General features: G+C 40.9%; 1 protein-coding gene across 2 annotated transcripts in view; it reads right to left on the reverse strand.

Annotated features, from left to right (window-relative positions):
• Nucleotides 1–19269, reverse strand: part of nlgn3a (neuroligin 3a) — a 424008-nt gene that overhangs the window by 241460 nt on the left and 163279 nt on the right. The window lies entirely within an intron of this gene.

Here is a 19269-nt window from a genome sequence, read left to right on the forward strand (position 1 = left end):
ACTTGCTCTCAGCCATAACAGATTCCTCTACTGCCTTCCCTCCTAGGTAGATACAAATGTGCCACATTGCTTCTTGTGTGTAAGCATCGGTTCATCGCCATGACCTTCCTTGTCTTACGATCGAGGTTCTGGAGCTCCTCCTTTGTCCACTCAACAATTCCTGCCCTGTAGCGTACTACGCCACCTGCTCATGCATTGATTCCCTCAATCAGATTTCCACCATTCAGTTTGCTCCTACATAGCCTCTTCACACGCCTGCCACAAGAGCAGAAGTGTATGTAATATATAGTAGTGCTGTTCTTCTTTTTCTTCTTCTTCTTCCTCCACATCATCTGATCCAATGGAAGGCCAAGTGCAGGATTGTCCACTATTACAGAGCTTCCAGCTGTCCCCGTTTATAATGAATATTTCCAAATAGATTTACAGCTATATTGCTACGATGGGTTATTCACTACTTAGCACTGAGCAGGTCATGAGTGTTAAGTAGGACATTTGTGTCAGTTCATATTCAATGGCAATTTCAAGAGAAGACTCTTAAACAGTTATCTATAGTCCTATCTGCTTCCAAGAAAAACTGAAACAATGCCTGAAGAAAATCATTTCAGTGCTATTAAAGCATCAAAGCAAATTTGTAGCCTTTCTCTATTCAATTATCACTTTTAAAGGAGCTAACAATAACAGTAGTATGCCTATATTCAATTACTTTAAAGGAGATAATAAAACACAGCAACAAAATAAACAAGGTAAATAATCACTCCAAACACATTAATGTCACCTGCACTCAGCTTCAGGCACATATTTTTGGTGTTTTATTTTCAGTGTATTTATTAGAAACCATGTTTACAAGTGATTTTCCCTGTAGTCTTGTCTCCAGGGACAACTGTAAAGAGATAACACTGTAAGTTAGGCAATAAATACAGGCCAACTGGCTTGCTTTGCAAAAAATAGGAAAGAACAAGCACACCTAAAGCACTTATATTCAACTCCAGCAGCATGCCCATGCCTTGCTTTCATATCCTACTGCTCTGGCAGTGGAATTGGCCTCCGGGCCAGGTGGTAAAGCATCTGGCAGGATACTTTGCCATTTGAGCACACCACTAGACTATCCTTGGCCAAGTGGATTTTCACAGAGGGCAGCTTCAGGCACCATATCTTTGCACAAGGCAGCAATGGAATTGTCTAGTCAGACCAATTGTAAATCTAATGCAAGCACTTTGGATCAAACCTGTTTTGGGGGAATCTGCTACCTGATACAGAATACTGAGACATGTCTCAGTACATGACCTCTGACTCTGTCTCTGTCAGAGAGACAAGCTGATTCCGTAACTGTTAACACCATAGCTAATTCTACTAACTATGCTTCTTTAACAAGTCTTTTCAGCCACACACATAAATACTCCAAAAGAAAATCTTTGGCTGCTGGTGCAGAAAAATTGCTGGGCTGAGACTGACAAACCATGCTATGGCTGACCTGAAAAATCAACAAGCCACAACAGGGGGTGCTTACTTCGAGTGCACAAAACCCATGTTCAATACAGTATAGCAGCTTAGCATCGAGCATATAACTCACCTGAGTAATCCAGAAAAAAAGTGCAGATGAGCAACAGAACAGCAGTGGCTGGGTTTGAAAATAGATTCTGGGGTTTAAGCCATTTGCTGTGGCATGGAAAGAATACTTCCCCTTTTCTAATCTTGCCAGATATCCATCCTGAGCTCTGAATATCCCAAGATAAATACTGAAATTGAACAACTATTGCTGAGTGAGAACTTTTCTCTTTTTTCCCGTTCGTTCTCTGCTGTTAATCCTCTCAGCAACTACAACCCTGATTCCAAAAAAGTTGGGACAAAGTACAAATTGTAAATAAAAACGGAATGCAATAATTTACAAATCTCAAAAACTGATATTGTATTCACAATAGAACATAGACAACATATCAAATGTCGAAAGTGAGACATTTTGAAATTTCATGCCAAATATTGGCTCATTTGAAATTTCATGACAGCAACATATTTCAAAAAAGTTGGGACAGGGGCAATAAGAGGCTGGAAAAGTTAAAGGTACAAAAAAGGAACAGCCGGAGGACCAAATTGCAACTCATTAGGTCAATTGGCAATAGGTCATTAACATGACTGGGTATAAAAAGAGCATCTTGGGTGGGGTTTACATTAGACCGTATCAGCGGATCATCAGATTAACGTTTTTAAAACGATTAGTGTGCACACAGCAACGCCAATACACGATTCGCGTGCACATAGCAACGCCAATACACGGATACGCTCGGCTCCGCAGGCATCCTGCGCTCCAAATATCACTCCGCCCTGAACAGCGAGTGCCCTCTGGAGGGTGCGCACTCCGGCCCTGCGCAGCTCACAGAGCGCGCGAGTGAAGTGCACGAGCAGTGATTCGGGACTGAGCCGCTGTGTGTGTGATCTCAGTGCATATCGGGTATGCGTGTCACTTACCACTTGCAAGTGGAAGGATGGCAAGCCTAAAGACAATCATAACTACACAATGGGCAGTATTTGCATCAGTATTTGCAGTATTTTCATACTTTTATACTCTTTAATGAAAGGTGATACAAGGCGGAAGTCCGCGCCGTTTTTCAGCAGTCGCATCACATGACCAACGCCAGCGAATCAGGAAGGTGGATGTCACAGTGACGTTGTCCAATGACGACGCCAGCTAGAGCTCAGCACAGCGTATCCGCGTATCCTCAATGTTTACACAGCACCGGACCAGACACGATCTGGATTGAATACGTGGACCCTGGCGGATTCCCGTTTCCCGGCGTTTCCAGGCGTTTTAATGTAAACGGACAGTGTATCCGCGAAGAAAACGAGACAGATATGGTCTAATGTAAACTTGGCCTTGGAGTGGCAGCGGCTCTCAGAAGTAAAGATGGGAAGAGGATCACCAATCTCCCTAATTCTGCGCCGACAAATAGTGGAGCAATATCAGAAAGGAGTTCGACAGTGTAAAATCGCAAAGAGTTTGAACATATCATCATCTACAGTGCATAATATCATCAAAAGATTCAGAGAACCTGGAAGAATCTCTATGCGTAAGGATCAAGGCCGGAAAACCATACTGGGTGCCCGTGATCTTCGGGCCCTTAGACGGCACTGCATCACATACAGGCATGCTTCTGTATTGGAAATCACAAAATGGGCTCAGGAATAGTTTCAGAGAACATTATCTGTGAACACAATTCACCGTGCCATCCGCCGTTGCCAGCTAAAACTCTATAGTTCAAAGAAGAAGCCGTATCTAAACATGATCCAGAAGCGCAGACGTCTTCTCTGGGCCAAGGCTCATTTAAAATGGACTGTGGCAAAGTGGAAAACTGTTCTGTGGTCAGACGAATCAGAATTTGAAGATCTTTATGGAAATCAGGGACGCTGTGTCATTCGGACTAAAGAGGAGAAGGACGACCCAAGTTGTTATCAGCGCTCAATTCAGAAGCCTGCATCTCTGATGGTATGGGGTTGCATTAGTGCATGTGGCATGGGCAGCTTACACATCTGGAAAGACACCATCAATGCTGAAAGGTATATCCAGGTTCTAGAGCAACATATGCTCCCATCCAGACGACGTCTCTTTCAGAGAAGACTTTGCATTTTCCAACATGACAATGCCAAACCACATACTGCATCAATTACAGCATCATGGCTGCATAGAAGAAGGGTCCAGGTATTGAACTGGCCAGCCTGCAGTCCAGATCTTTCACCCATAGAAAACATTTGGTGCATCATAAAACGGAAGATACGACAAAAAAGACCTCAGACAGTTGAACAACTAGAATCCTACGTTAGACAAGAATGGGTTAACATTCCTATCCCTAAACTTGAGCAACTTGTCTCCTCAGTCCCCAGACGTTTACAGACTGTTGTAAAGAGAAAAGGGGATGTCTCACAGTGGTAAACATGGCCTTGTCCCAACTTTTTTGAGATATGTTGTTGTCATGAAATTTAAAATCACCTAATTTTTCTCTTTAAATGATACATTTTCTCAGTTTAAACATTTGATATGTCATCTATGTTCTATTCTGAATAAAATATGGAATTTTGAAACGTCCACATCATTGCATTCTGTTTTTTTTACAATTTGTACTTTGTCCCAACTTTTTTGGAATCGGGGTTGTATATAGCCTCCATCTTTTCAGTTAAATGCATCTACCTCACTTTTAAAAGTCAGCTATGATATTATGCTTTAACAGTCACATTAGCAAAAATTTAGTGCAGCATAGATACCTGCAATACACAATGGTTGAATAAAACCATGAAAATTAGCATGAGTAAAGCTTCTCTTTATATTGTGCCTGCCATACCTGCTTTAAGACATGTCTCACATACTCACGTGTATTAATATAAATATTAACTAAAGACATGATTAATAAATAAAATTAAAGAAAAATAATCAAATTAGAAAGTGCATCAAAACTTTTTACTGGTACTATATACAGTGGTGCTTGAAAGTTTGTGAACCTTTAGAATTTTCTATATTTCTGCATAAATATGACCTAAAACATCATCAGAGTTTCACACAATTCCTAAAAGTAGATAAAGAGAACCCAGTTAAACAAATGAGACAAAAATATTATACTTGGTCATTTATTTATTGAGAAAAATGATCCAATATTACATATCGAGTGGCAAAAGTATATGAACCTCTAGGATTAGCAGTTAATTTGAAGGTGAAATTAGAGTAAGGTGTTTTCAATCAATGGGGATGACAATCAGGTGTGAGTGGGCACACTGTTTTATTTAAAGAACAGGGATCTATCACAGTCTGATCTTCACAACACATGTTTGTGGAAGTGTATCATGGCACAAACAAAGGAGATTTCTGAGGACCTCAGAAAAAGCGTTGTTGATGCTCATCAGGCTGGAAAAGGCCACAAAACCATCTCTAAAGAGTTTGGACTCCACCAATCCACAGTCAGACAGATTGTGTACAAATGGAGGAAATTCAAGACTATTGTTACCCTCCCCAGGAGTGGTCGACCAACAAAGATCACTCCAAGAGCAAGGTGTGTAGTAGTCGGTGAGGTCACAAAGGATCCCAGGGTAACTTCTAAGCAATTGAAGACCTCTCTCCCATTGGCTAATGTTAATGTTCAGAGCGTGCACGTGACGTCACGAGGTCACGTGATATTTGTTTATCTGCCATCTTGGACGGCATGGCCGCACATAGAACTTAGACAAACCCGTTCTAATTATCAAGTGTGTGGGAATAGATCTTTTGAGAATGGTTATATCTTGTTCAGCATTTGGTTGTACCAATAGACAGGGCCAAAAGGAGGGCCTGTCATTTTATAGATTCTCCGCAGACGAGGAGAGACGCGCAAAATGGGTGTCCGCTGTGCGAAGAGAAAACTGGTACCCCAGTTCTACCAGCCGAATTTGTAGTGAACACTTCATATCAGGTAGGTGTAATCTTCTAATTCAATACTCCTAGTACATCTGTTAAGTTGATTTTCGGATTGAATGATAACTGCATACTTAGAAACTAGACAGAACAGTGTTTGTGGCCGTCAGTCCGCTTGATCTCTAACGTTTAAAATGGCTATGCCTAGCCCTACTACCCTGGCCTAGTCTATGACAATGTTTTATCTTTTTGGCTCATATATGCCTTTGAAAGGCCAATCCATAGTAGGGATGGCAAAAACTAAAAAAAATCTTGACCGACCACCGAGCCTCATTAGCCGGTTAAAGTCGGTTAACCTATGAGTTTAAACAGGGATGCAAACGGCACGCCTTTTGGCGGATGCCGCCTTTATCACGGCTGAATCGTGCAGATCCGATTTTTTATTAAGGGGGGGGGCGTTGGAGTGTCTGAATAATTTCATCAGAGTAAATTCTGTATTAAAATTACTAAATAAGCAAATGCCGTTACAGTCCATGAAACATAGGAAGTATGAGAAGAAAACAGTAAATCAGAAAGCTGCGCACGTTTTCGCAGAAGCTGCGCAAATGTGCACAGCTTTCTGATTTACTGTTTTCTTCTCATATCTGGAACTGAGTTTAGATTTCGAACATTCTTACGATAAAACGTCCTGCATAGTCTCTTTATGATAAACGTCTTAATGCCACTTACCCGTGAGGTTATCAAGTAGACATTCTTCTTCGGAACCTTCCAGAGTTATAGTTGGGATACCCATCCTGCAACAAAATATTTATAAGCTTCCAGGCTCTTGTAAGCTTTGAGGGCTTTTCCAGTGTAACACGATTCACGATTAACAAGAAAATTGTAAATGTCGTGGTAGGCCAGATCGGGCAAATTGCCGGCACCGCAGCTCAGAATTTCCCTGAACAAGGATTGCGGCAAGTTGTACGGATCTGCTATCCCCGACCTGGAACACTTTTCCATGTAACGCTGCCTCACATCACCTTCAAGATGCTGAACAAACTTAGACAAGTTATCGCGCGATGTAGATGGGGTATTTTCCGAATTTTCTTGGGGATTACTCCCTGGATCCATCACACTTGCACAAGGTAAACAATCCTGAAGCCGTCCAATATGGTGGAGTATACACGGACAGGTCACGTGACTGCACATCCTCTATTGAAGAAATGTTTTGTGGACAGATGAGACCAAAATAGAACTTTTTGGTTTAAATGAGAAACGTTATGTTTGGAGAAAGGAAAACACTGCATTCCAGCATAAGAACCTTATCCCATCTGTGAAACTTGGTGGTGATAATATCAAGGATTGGGCCCATTTTGCTGCATCTGGGGCAGGATGGCTTGCCATCATTGATGGAACAATGAATTCTGAACTATACCAGCAAATTCTAAAGGAAAATGTCAGGACATCTGTCCATGAACTGAATCTCAAGAGAAGGTGAGTCATGCAGCAAGACAACAACCCTAAGCATACAAGTTGTTCTACCAAAAAATGGTTAAAAAAGAATAAAGTTACTGTTTTGGAATGACCAAGTCAAAGTCCTGACCTTAATCCAATCGAAATGTTGTGGAAGGACCTGAAGCAAGCAGTTCATGTGAGGAAACCCACCAACATCCCAGAGTTGAAGCTGTTCTGTATGGAGGAATGGGCTAAAATTCCTCCAAGCTGGCATGCAGGACTGATCAACAGTTATGGGAAACGTTTAATTGCAGTTATTGCTGCACAAGGGGGTCACACCAGATACTGAAAGCAAAGGTTCACATACTTTTGCCTCTCACAGATATGTAATATTGGATGATTTCCCTCAATAAATAAATGACCAAGTACAACCCCGATTCCAAAAAAGTTGGGACAAAGTATCTTCAGGCCCTCAGGCAATACTGCATTAAAAGCAGACACATGTCTGTAGTGGGAATCAATGTATGGGCTCAGGAACACTTCAGAAAACCATTGTCTATGAAAACAGTTTACAACCCCAATTCAAAAAAAGTTGGGACAAAGCACAAATTGTAAATAAAAACGGAATGCAATAATTTACAAATCTCAAAAACTGACATTGTATTCAAAATAGAACATAGACAACATATCAAATGTCGAAAGTGAGACATTTTAAAATTTCATGCCAAATATTGGCTCATTTGAAATTTCATGACAGCAACACATCTCAAAAAAGTTGGGACAGGGCAATAAGAGGCTGGAAAAGTTAAAGGCACAAAAAAGGAACAGCTGGAGGACCAAATTGCAACTCATTAGGGGAGTTGTTATCAGCGCTCAGTTCAGAAGCCTGCATCTCTGATGGTATGGGGTTGCATTAGTGCATGTGGCATGGGCAGCTTACACATCTGGAAAGACACCATCAATGCTGAAAGGTATATCCAGGTTCTAGAGCAACATATGCTCCCATCCAGACGACGTCTCTTTCAGGGAAGACCTTGCATTTTCCAACATGACAATGCTAAACCACATACTGCATCAATTACAGCATCATGGCTGCGTAGAAGAAGGGTCTGGGTACTGAACTGTCCAGCCTGCAGTCCAGATCTTTCACCCATAGAAAACATTTGGCGCATCATAAAATGGAAGATACGACAAAAAAGACCTAAGACAGTTGAGCAACTAGAATCCTACATTAGACAAGAATGGGTTAACATTCCTATCCCTAAACTTGAGCAACTTGTCTCCTCAGTCCCCAGACGTTTACAGACTGTTGTAAAGAGAAAAGGGGATGTCTCACAGTGGTAAACATGGCCTTGTCCCAACTTTTTTGAGATGTGTTGTTGTCATGAAATTTAAAATCACCTAATTTTTCTCTTTAAATGATACATTTTCTCAGTTTAAACATTTGATATGTCATCTATGTTCTATTCTGAATAAAATATGGAATTTTGAAACATCCACATCATTGCATTCCGTTTTTATTTACAATTTGTACTTTGTCCCAACTTTTTTGGAATCGGGGTTGTGTGTATATATATATATATATATATATATAATATATATAAGGGCAGCACGGTGGTGTAGTGGTTAGCACTGTTGCCTCACAGCAAGAAGGTCCTGGGTTTGAGCCCAGCGGCCGGCGAGGGCCTTTCTGTGTGGAGTTTGCATGTTCTCCCCGTGTCTGCGTGGGTTTTCTTTGGGTGCTCCGGTTTCCCCCACAGTCCAAAGACATGCAGTTTAGGTTAATTGGTGGCTCTAAATTGACCGTAGGTGTGAATGGTTGTTTGTCTCTGTGTCAGGCCTGTGATAACCTGGTGACTTGTCCAGGGTGTACCCCGCCTCTCGCCCATAGTCAGCTGGGATAGGCTCCAGCTTGCCTGCGACCCTCTAGAACAGGATAAAGCGGCTACAGATAGATAGATAGATAGATAGATAGATAGATAGATAGATAGATATCCATCCATCCATCCATCCATATATATATACCGTACACACACACAGCTCTGGAAAAAATTAAGAGACCACTTCCATTTTTTAAATCAGCATCTCTATGCATGGCAGCCATTCCATTCCAGTGCCTCTGCTGGAATTTCAACACACGCATACTTAATGAGGTGTTGATTAGGTGATCACCCGAACCAAATCTTATTTAATGAGGAAAAGTATAAAAACAACTGCTGTGGTCATCACTAGTTCTTTGCAGTAGGACCAGTTTGGATGGCAAAAACAGTGCTAGTAGTACCTTAACTTTAATTGGAATACAAAAATATCTATTCATCATGCCAAAAGACTTAAAAAGAAAAGTTTTCAATGAGAAAAAGAAGAGTTCAACTCTGGCTTTACTGGAAGAGGGATACAGTGAGCATCAGGTTGCGTCCATCCTCAAAATTTCAAAGACGTCAGTTTATAAGAATACGGTCAAGCAGCAGACATTGGGGACAACAAAGTTACTGACTGGCAGAGGACAAAACTGATTCTCCACTGACCTGGATGATCATCAACTCCTTCGAATTATTACTCAACAAGTGTAGGATAACATCAAGTGACCTACAAAAAGAATGGCAAATGGCAGCTGGGGTTAAGTGCACGGCAAGGACGGTTCGAAACAGGCTCCTCTGGGTGGATGTGAAGTTTTGCAAAGCCAATAAAAAAGTCCTTTATCAATGAGAAGCAAAGAAGAACCAGACTGAGGTTTGCTAAAAAAAACATAAGGATTGGACTGTAAATGACTAGAGTAAGGTCGTCTTCTCCGATGAGTCCAATTTTCAGCTTCTCCCATCACCTTGTCATCTAATGGTTAGATGGAGACCTGGCGAGACCTACAAGTCACAGTGTCTCGCACCCATTGTGAAATTGGGTGGAGGATCAGTGATGATCTTGGGGTGCTTCAGCAAGGCTGGAATGGGGCAGATTTTTGTTTGTGAAGGACACATGAATCAAGCCGTGTACAAGGTTATCCCGGAAGAAAACTTGCTTCCTTCTGCTCTGACAATGTTCCCCAAATCTGAGGATTGGGTTTTCCAGCAGGACAATGCTCGATGCCACACAGCCAGGTCAATCAAGATGTGGCTGGAGGACCACAAGATCAAAGCCCTGTAGTGGCCAGCACAATCTCCAGACCTGAACCCCATTGAAAACCTCTGGAATGTAGAAAGATGGTCACAAGCCATCAAACAAAGCTGAGCTGACTGAATTTTTGTACCAGAAGTGGTATAAAGTCACTCAAGAGCAAAGTGGAAGACTGGTGGAGAGCATGCCAATATGCATGAAAGCTATGACTAAATGTCAGGGCTATTCCATCAAATATTGATTTCTGAATTCATTCTTCATTCAAACATTAGTATTGTGTTGTTTAAAATTGAACATGATCTTGATTTTGATGCATTATTCAAGGTCTGAAAACACTTAATCTTTTTTGTTATTTTGACCAATTTTCATTTTCTGCAATGAAATGCTCTAAGTGACAATAATTGTATGTGGAATTTGGGGGAAAATGTTGTCAGTAGTTTATTGAATAAAATAAAAAAGTTCATGTTCCTCAAGCACATACCTATGAATAGTAAAACCAGAGAAACTGATAATTTTGCAGAGGTCTCTTAATTTTTTTCAGAGCTATATATAAAACAAGTCTGAGTACTAGAAGTATTCAAAAAGACCCATCACACCTTTGTAAATAATGCTTTCAGAGAGATGCCAACTCGATAAACAACAAATTATTCAAGATATAATTACAGCTGGCCAGCTATTTCTGCTCATATCCCCTATTACTCCAGCGACCCTTTCCTATCAGAAGAATAATCACATCAGAGAGCGTGTTGCTAGTTTGACCCATTTATAATTATGGCTGGCTATCAGTCATGCAGCTGGTAGTCTTTTCTGACCTAGTTTCGATGTAGAAAATTCTTATCAAGTTAAATATTGAGAGATTCATTAAAAGCTGCATTTCTTTTCCTTGGTAATAAAATGGTAAAACATGCTTTAAAATTTTTTTTTTATATGAATTAGAAAATCTGAAAGCACTTTAATTGACGTTAATGTTTTCTACAGTTATATTTTCAATTGTTACAGATTTGTTCCCTCATTTTCACTGTTAATTTATTTTTATATACTTCATATACAGTTTTGATAATTTATTTAAAAAAAAATCCAACATTATTTTTGCTGTTAGCAAACCTACAGCACATACATTATCATGATACACACTGTGTATTGTAGGAATGTCTTCAAGTATCATAATATTTTCTTGTATTGCTCAGTACAAATTATATAAAGAAAACCAATAACAAGTCAATGCTACATGATATACAGTAATGGGAAAAAGAAGGTACACCTTCTTTCAATTTGATTTTTTTTAAATTATCAGGGACTGTATAATAATTGTGTGGTCTTCACCAACTTCTATTAATAAACAAATAACCTCAGGTGACAACAGCAAGTAGGTGGGAAAAAATAAGTATACCCTTCCTACTTCCACAATCATTAAGAGAATAATTAGCAACCAGGTATTACCAACAAAATACACAAGATTAATTTTTCATTAAGGTGTGATAACCTCTATAAAAGCAGAACTTCTGGCAGTTTGGTGTTCTGGAGCAGTCAAGTATGTGTCTAAATCATGCCAACAAGAAAGGACCTCAGCCATGACCTCAGAGAAGCAATTCTTGCTACTCATCAATCTGGGAAGGATTATAAGGCCATCTCCAAACAATTTGAAATTCAGTATTCTTTAGTGAGAAGAACTGTTTACAAATGGAGACCCTTCAAGACAGTTGCCAGTCTTCCCAGGAATAGGCATCCCAGCAAATTCAGTCCAAGGTCCAACCATTTAATGCTTAGAGATATAAAGAAAAACCCAAGAGCTACATCATGTGATCTACAGGCCTTTGTAAGCACAATAAATGTTTATGTTCATGACAGTACAATCAGGAAAAGACTGAACAAGTATGGCTTTATGGAAGGATAGCTAGGAAAAAGCAACTTCTGTCCAAAAAGAATATGGAGCATTACTTAGGTTTGCAAAATTGCATCTGAGCACACCACTAAAGTTCTGAAACAATATCCTTTGTTGATCCTCCTGATGAGACCAAAGTGGAGATGGTCATCATGCACATCATGTTTGGTGAAAACCACACAGCTTATCACCACAAACATATTGTACCAACTGTCAAACATAGGGGTGGAGGGCTGATGATTTGGGATTGTTTTACAGCCACAGAGCCTTGGAAACTTGCAGTCATTGAGATAATGAGGAACTCCACTTTAACAGAATATTCTTAAGACAAATCAAAGGCCATCTGTCCAGCAACCCATTTAAGCTGGAGTATTTGGAAAACAACGGGTATTTTTTTCTTTTTCTTTTATTTATTTTTATTTATTTTTTGGTCATGTGATAAGCGGCATGCCAGCACACTGGGGACAGCCTGCGTGCCAGTGTGCCGCTTGTCACATAACAAAAAAACAAAACAAAAAAACACCCTTTGTCACTAAAGGGTTAAGCTGGAGCACAATTGGGTCATGCAACAGGGCAATGAACCCAAGCACACCAGCAAATCGACATCTAAATGGTTAGCAGAAAACAATCAAGGGAGGAGGTAGAGGTAACCCAGCACAAGCAAGCAGCCTCTCCGCTCCTGCAGCCATGAGGGCGCTGGTCACGCACCCACTTGTCACACTGGGGGTGAAAGCGGCGACCGCGGGAAGTGGGTAAGGAATGCGAGAAATGTGAGAGTGTCTCACAGCAGTGACCTTCAGGGGGAGATGTTGTCCCAGCAATGGCCTTGGCTGAGGCCGGTGCTGTCTCAGGGAGCCGAAAGTAGGTAAGATTGGGATTGTTTGGTCTTGCAAGCAGACGCATTTTTTGCCCATCCACTCTGATCATCCATATCTGTCCAATTTGGTCTCCAAAATACTTTTTCTTTGCAAAGCCAAAAGCATCTCCAAGATGACAACCATGTTGTGGTTCAAGTTCTGAATAGCCACAGTCTGAGTGCTGACAGCTCTGCCCACCACTTCAATCATATCGGGCAGCTTTGTGGGGCTTTGAACAACTGTCACCGTTTTCTGATTTCCTCGATAAACCAGGGCAATACCTAATCCAATCAGCAAAAGTCCTGTAATCATGGTTCCGAATAGGTAGATATCTTCAATGTCCTCCACAGAAAGAATCGCAAGGCACACGACCTGCCACTGCTCCCACGCATCCATCGTGTAACCAGCCGTGAACGTTACGGCAGGACAGGCGGGTTCCCCCGAACCCAGGCTTCTCATCGAGAAAACTGTGTCAATTTCGTTAGGAGACCAGTTTATCAATTCCATGTTTTTTTTTTAGTTTAGAGAGCAATGCGGAGAGAGTCTCTTAAAAGTATAGACAGACGAGACGAGACAAAGGAGCACAAGCAGGGAAAAAAAGGAGAGAGAGGGAGAGCAGAGAAAAATGCGACCGCCTTCCGTGGAAGCACGGAGAGAAAAGGAGAGAAAAAAAACGACTACTTATTGAAATCTGTTGTGTTTTTTGTTGTCACCTGAGGCCATTTATTGGAAGACCATGCAATTGTTATTTAGGGCCTGATAAATAAAAAGGAGAACAGAATTAATGGAGGGTACTTTCTTTTTCCCATGCCTGTAGTGGTGTATTCAAATTCAAACCTAGAAGTTCAGCATATGACCTCCTGTTAAAAATTCAAGGAAGGTCTGAACACCTGTACACCTGCTCAATCATGTAATTTTCCAATCAGTGGCACTAACACAATAGATAAATTCATGCAGATACAGGTCAAGAACATAAAAAATGTTGTCTCAGTGGCTCAGATTAGCATGGCTGCTGGTGCCAGACAGGCTAATCTGAGTATTTTAGAAACTGTTGACATACACGAGTCTCTAGAGTTTAAACAGAATGGCGCAAATAAAAAAAAAAAAAAACACAACAACCACGTTGATGAAAGAAGTCAGAGGAATATGTCCAGACTAGATTGATATGACAGTGAGACTTTGTCCATTCTTCCCAATTTTCAACTGTCCACTTTCAGTGAGCCTGCACCCACCATAGCCTCAGTTTCCTATAACTGCATGATTTTTGCTGCCACATGATTGGTTGATTGGATAATTGCTTGAATAACCAGGTGTTCCTAATAAAGTGATTATTTAGTGTATGTGTCAGTCCACCAGATTTTCATACCAGATGCTCAGATTATGGATTTTGACTTATACCTGCTGCATTAAACTACCAAGCTTCTGTATGCAGGAAATACAAACTAAAATGAAATTGGACCAAGGGAAGTTACTGTAAATCTCACATGAAATCATGTGCATGCAACCCAAAATGGTCAATTTTCCAGGCAGAAAGCCTTCAAAATGTCCATGATGTTTCAGTTAGGTCTAAAGTGTATTTTTGGACCAGAATGACACTACTGTTACTATGGATTTGCAAAACAGCTATTAGTAGTTTAATTTAATGCCACTTTGATTGGTTGGCACCAAGCCAAATTCATTTTTGGCACTGTGCCAATTATGTCAGAATATTAGTTGCTGACAATCTGTTTCTAATATGGGACCAAGTTTAACCTGTACAAAATGTTACCAACAAAGCTAGAACTGTTGTTGACACAAGACAGTCAGTCATAAAATGTGTTTTTGTTCTTTCTAACCTCTGAACATGCAGTGTTGAAAACATGGAGACCAGGACTCAGAATCAAATTTCATATTGTTTATAAATTACTACTACTGACCTTTAAAGCACTGAATGGTCTCGCGCCACAGTACCTGAGTGAACTTCTGGTCTTTTATGACCCGTCACGTCTACTTGGATCAAAAAGTGCAGGCTATCTGTTGGTACCTTGTATAGTGAAGGCTACATCGGGGGCAGAGCCTTTTCTTACAAAGCCCCGCAGTTATGGAACAGCCTTCCAAGTAGTGTTCGGGAATCAGACACAGTCTCAGCATTTAAGTCTAGGCTGAAAACATACCGGTATCTATTTAGTCAAGCTTTTTGTTAATACTGTCGTGTTTATTAGGTAAAGGAGTAGATCTGGAGGGTCCTCAGACATAAAGTGTTTTGGTAAATGGGGATGTATGGATGCTGCCGTTCCCCACTCACTTGCTCACTCGAGTTTGTTGATGGTGTAGTGGCTGGCTGCTTTATGTCCCAGGGCGCCCTCATGCCTGTGCTACCTTCTGGCTCTCCCCTTTTAGTTTTGTTGTCATAGTTAGTTGCTAGAGTCCTTGCTTGCACTCAGCGCAAAATGTATACTGTTCCTACTCATCAGGTGACATTGGGCATACCTAACAACCTGTGTTTTCTCTCTCTTTCTCTGACCCCCCCCCCGTCTGTCCCTCTGAATTACATGTCAATCCTGAGATCAAGATGCTGACCTCTTCTGCTCCTCAGACCTGCCTGATCCATCCTGGTGCCCTATGTCTGGCTGGAGTCTCATCACATTGCTCCTGTGGAGGACGGCCCCATATGGACAGTTGAAAGTCACACTTGGAAGATGCTCATCACTTACAGTAATGCTTTTATGACTGAGGACTACAGTTGACTTGCTAACTTTAGGACTGCAGTTGTCATGAACAGTTTTGCACTCAAGTTTCCGTCAAAGAAGAGTTATAACATCAACAAAACAGACTTCATGTTAAAACTGTTAAAAATGTTATAATCAAGTTTTCTGTTTTCACCCAAATGAGGATGGGTTCCCTTTTGAGTCTGGTTCCTCTCGAGGTTTCTTCCTCATGTCATCTGAGGGAATTTTTCCTTGCCACTGTCGCCACAGGCTTACTCATTGGAGATAGATTAGGGATAAATTTAGCTCATGTTTAAAGTCATTAAAATTCTGTAAAGCTGCTTTGCGACAATGTCTATTGTTAAAAGCGCTATAAAAATAAATAAAAAATAAACTTGAATCAGTCAGTACATATACAATGAATGGACGCTGTTGAGTGTTGACTCATTTCCAGTTCTGGACAGTAACTACACGGTAGTCATTTAAAACAAGTCCCTGTCTCTAGAACCAGCCTCAGTCCAGCACAAATGTGGATGATGTTAAAAGTGGTAAATGTATCCCGTAAGGGCTATTGAGGTGATTATTCATTGATAGTGCAACATATGTGCTTTTCAACACCGTTTCTATGCATTCTGTAAACAGAGCATCTGGTATAAAAATCCCATGGCGCGACACATATATTAACATAAAATCAGTATTATTACTTTGGATGTATCAGTAGATACATTGTAAGGTCTGTGCTGTTTGCTACGTAAACATGAGTATTACGTTTACTCTATTAAAGTAAAAACTTAAAAATTATACCAAGATCAAGATATTAGCTAAGACCAATATTATAATACAGGGTGTCTCATCTCATTATCTCTAGCCGCTTTATCCTGTTCTACAGGGTCGCAGGCAAGCTGGAGCCTATCCCAGCTGACTACAGGCGAAAGGTGGGGTACACCCTGGACAAGTCGCCAGGTCATCACAGGGCTGACACATATGGCCCTTTTCCACTACCCTTTTTCAGCTCACTTCAGCTCACTTCAGCCCGACACGGCTCGCGTTTCGACTACCTCAGAGCAGCACGACTCAGCTCGCTTCAGCCTTACTTAGCACCCAAAACTCGCACGGTTTTGGAGTAGGGCTGAAGCGAGCCAAACCGAGCCGAGTGGGGCTAGGGGCGTGAGGAGACACTCCCCTGTGCACTGATTGGTGAGGAGGAGTGTCCTCACATGCCCACACACGCCCCGCGAGCACGCTGGGATCTGTAAACACCGTAAACCCGGAAGAAGAAGAATTACGAATTACGAGAATTATGAAGCCTTATGCACCTCGCCTCATCTATACGCTCTTGCCAGTATCTGTTGGCGTTGTCGGTGACAACAAGCCACAGCACCAAGACCAGCAACACTAACGACTCCATGTTTATTGTTTACTATCCGGGTCGTGAGACTACCGCTTAAAAGATCACTGATGTCACTGTTTGCGCTGCCTAACGACATCACGTGACGTCCACCCACTTTCGCTAACTCCACCCAATGTGTCCACCCACTTCCAGCCAGCACGGTTCAGCGCGGTTGTAGTCGAAATGCAACTCCAGCCATAGATATACATAGAAGACTAGATGCCTCACTGCGTATTCCAGAACGTCCGCACAGGGCGGCCATCTTACCACAGGCAAGCTTTTCCACAGAATTTGCGGTACACTGAGGTAAGACCATTGATATGCTTAAATGTTTATACTCTTATCTCGCTGAAATTTTGACGTATATACAAATGGTTTGATTTCTTAAAACATTATTAATGTGGTTGTAATTCTGGGTGCTTGAACATGCTAAAATCGTACCTTTTCTCTTCAAAAACGACTTACTGCAGCTTTGTCAAAGTTGTGTTTCATGCTAGGCTAGCTCGTAGCACCAAGTAATTTTACATGGGTCATGAGATAATATTTTCAATAACTGAAGTTGCACTTGCACATGGTTTTCATTTTCGGGTTGGTTAATTTAAAACAACTTACATTATGATTTCTAGAGGAAATCAAAGTACTGACTATGATGACAAGATGATGTGTGTGTCTGTGTGTGTTTTAATTGTAGATGTTTATCAGTATGTTTAGTTTTATTTTAACTGCACATTGGAGCCTAGTCAAATGAAATTTCAATCTTCTGTGCTAACATATATTGACTTTGACATGATAATCAGCTTTGAATGTTCTTTTTGTAAATGTAAAGATATCTTTTTATCCTTGGAAGTATAACCACATGTGATTTAATTAAATGCTTTTTTTGTCACAAACTACCGTGAGTCGCTGTCACTGTTTTATACTATTACTTACTCGGGCAGTGCATTTGTTATTATGCTATGATGTGAGTTTACATTTGTTATTATGCTATGATGTGAGTGCATTAGGTTTTTGAGGTGGATGAAGTATTTCTGAAGTTTCAGAAGTGAGTAAGCTGTTTATTTAACTTTAGCTTCCCCTACGGCCCTATCACATGTAAAAATATTTTCACTAAAAATTGGAAATAAATTGTATGGTTATTTGTCCTAAGGCCGCAGTTATCCATAAGTATGCAGTGTTAGACTTCTCACAGCATAGGAATTTCAGCATGTATTTTTTTTAAAACATAAAATGATTATTCATCATTAATATCATAAATACATACTTCCGTTTGTTTTTTTTTATATAACAAACCAAACCGTTTGAATATCGATTGAAATTTGAGGAAGTTACGGTCATCTGAAAAGTACATATCGCTACCAACACAATGTAATGGGTAAGCCAGCTGTCTGAGGTAAGATGGCCGCCATGTGCGGACGTTCGACTTCGTTGACGGGCAACGGGGACAAGGCATCTAGTCTTCTATGTATATCTATGACTCCAACAGCCCCACTCAGCTCGACTCAGCCCAACTCAGCACAACTCAGCCGCGTTGGTAGTGGAAAAGCGGCAATAGACACAGACAACCATTCACACTCACATTCACACCTACGGTCAATTTAGAGTCACCAGTTAACCTAACCTGCATGTCTTTGGACTGTGGAGGAAACTGGAGCACCCAGAGGAAACCCACACGGACACGGGGAGAACATGCAAACTCCGCACAGAAAGGCCCTCGCCGGCCACGGGGCTCGAACCCAGACCTTCTTGCTGTGAGGCGACAGCGCTAACCACTACACCACCGTGCCGCCCTACAGGGTGTCTCAAAAAAATTATGTTATTTGAGATGTACATATCCCAGAAACTACATAGTCTAGGTAAATGAAACTGAACAGGCTTAATTTTGAGCAATATAAGATTTATTCCTCAAAATCTGAATGAGAAATTCAAAGGTATGTGGATTCCATGAATGATTCCCCAAATTTTCAATATGTGTGCTGCCTAAGACACAGACACACACAGACAGCCTTCCTCTTTGAACTTTTTGTGCCATGTCCAAATCTGCATTGCAGTTGGTGCATTTTTAGAGAATTCTCTCATAAATGCACGCTGCACAGTCTTGTACGATTGAGTTCGAGCATACTCTAGCACACAAAACGCCTGTTCTTTTCCAGTGAATGACATTTCTATACCTAAAAAGATAAAAACAAAAAACATTAAACATAAAATATTGACCTGTTTCCACACATGCTGTTAAAATTTGAGGTCAATTGAATGAGAACTGGCAAAGTTATTAGATTGTGAAATGATATCAGATTGTTTGAAACACCCTGTATTTTTCTCCTATGAAACATAAATTAGAAATTGAGTTATCCTTTATATATCATCATCATCATCAATGATCGGGCTGTAGAGGCATTGCCTGTTGTCACGCGTTCTAGACTTGGGCTATTTGCTTCCGTTTACTATCGCATGCTCATGGTTGGGTGTTTCATATGGGGAGACTGTACATGTCTCTCATCCAGTACTTACTGTATCTAATGCGTTCTTAAATTGGCTCAGTG

The sequence above is a fragment of the Neoarius graeffei genome, chromosome 8, assembly GCF_027579695.1.
Source record: "Neoarius graeffei isolate fNeoGra1 chromosome 8, fNeoGra1.pri, whole genome shotgun sequence".
NCBI classification, from domain to species: Eukaryota; Metazoa; Chordata; class Actinopteri; order Siluriformes; family Ariidae; genus Neoarius; species Neoarius graeffei.